Source organism: Dromaius novaehollandiae, chromosome 3 (genome assembly GCF_036370855.1).
Source record: "Dromaius novaehollandiae isolate bDroNov1 chromosome 3, bDroNov1.hap1, whole genome shotgun sequence".
NCBI lineage: Eukaryota > Metazoa > Chordata > Aves > Casuariiformes > Dromaiidae > Dromaius > Dromaius novaehollandiae.
Window position 1 is genome coordinate 39,334,060 of NC_088100.1, and position 1,932 is coordinate 39,335,991.

Here is a 1,932-nt window from a genome sequence, read left to right on the forward strand (position 1 = left end):
TATATATAAAAGTGCCATCTGGTTTTCTTCTTACTGAGAACTATATGCTAAGCAGAGTAACCAGGAAAGGGTGGGGAGGTGTTTTCCTTTGGGTTAGTGAAAAGTATTGCCCGAGGAATGGAAACACTGCTTTGACTGTGATATAGCCTCTATTTTTATTACTTTTCTCTGTAAAACACAATAAAAACATTGTGGGAAATATATAGTCAATTATCTGCAGTAGAAGTGAATGTACCATCCTTCTGCAATGCTTTTGGCAGGGAGGAAGCCCTGAGTTCCATGTTTGTCTTACCTTTCACTGTGAGACAGCCTGTGGCTCAAAAACTGCAAGAACACAAATTTTAAAACAAAATATGAGCATGCGAAATGCATAAAGCCTGTTACCCTGAAAAACACCTCAAAAAGCCAGAAGAATTTCCCCACTGAAAACAGTATGACTACAGCTGCTGCCCGAGTAAAGCACTTAGCAACAGAAAGTGGGATTGATTAGGGTTGAAAATGTGGTACCCATAAAGCATAATGGGTGAAATCTCTCACAGGTCAGTGGCAACATGACTACTGGCCACAGTGGAGCCCAGATTTCCTCTAACATGCTCTAAATTTACTGTTGGACCTATATTATAGGATGAAAATAAAACCCAGTGGTGTGCAAATGAACATCAGGGCACAGCAAATTCAAATGGTTGTAGTGTTGACATATAGTTAAGTTTGTGCTGTGGCTGCACTTGACGTTTGCTGCAATAGCTCTATCCTTCTTGACTAGCCTTTGCTATCAGTTCTCATTTTAGGCTTTGGACTCCTGCGAGAGGTGCATTGAGATATATCTGGACAGACCTCTACACTATGGGTGTTGTCACAGTACACGTGCCTTACATTAAAGGTAATATATTTTGGAAGTGTATGGTAAGACTGCAGGGCACATTTACAATGCTATCTCCATTTCACCTGCTATTCTCTGCTGCAAAACTGGAGCCCAGGTGCTTGTCTTGAAATCTGTGCATTATCTCCAACATTTAGAAATGCCAACAAAGGAGAAATCTGCTGAAGTGTGGAGCTCTTGGAGGTTCTGTGTTCATTCTGATACAGTGGAGGATGTGAAGTATTAACTACTCATGGCCATAAACCTCTCATCAGAAGGTGACAGGCAAATAAATTTCATGAGAACATTTCTATCTGTAAAGTATTTACTGATACGAGTACCAATCTACTTTTGTCCTTAAAATGTGAGTGCTTATTTTCCAGACTTCAAATTCTAAAATTTAGACAAATTTACAGAACTGTAATCCTTCAAGTATTCTAAAAATGTTGCCAGTTTGCTCACAGAGTATTGCTTAGTTTCCTCAAGTACTGCTACTGTTTGAAGCCAGACCTTCATGGCTGACATTTAGTAAATTGCTTGCGTCACTGTTGGCCATGAGTCCTTATTGTAAAGGTGCACTTTGAGGTAATAACTAATAAGTGGTGTGAGGATGGATGTCTTCACTTGCAAACTTGATCTCATGCTTCTGCAAGCAGAGAGGGCCTAATGGAGCAGAGCAAGTGGAACAGGGACTATATTTAAAATAAGGACAAGCTTTTGGTCAGCCTGTAGTGGGTTGTGTTTGGCAAGGAAAGACCTAGAAAAAATCCTACACAAAGCTTAGACGTGAATTTTTTTAGATCAAGAGGGTTCATGTTTAATATAAACAATGGACAGAGAATATCACTCACTCAGGTCCATGTATTTCTCCAAGTAGGTTCAGAAGATTCAATTCCTCATTTGCTAGAAGCCCTCTGTTCTGGGGCCTAGGGCATCGAAGTACCTGAGATGGTTTTATAGACAATCCAATACTGCTGTGCAAGAACAAGAGGTGACTGCATAAGACTTTTCCCTTTTTGGTTAGCAAACACCTTTTTAATGCATGAATATAACATTGATTAAAAGCCTTTAAA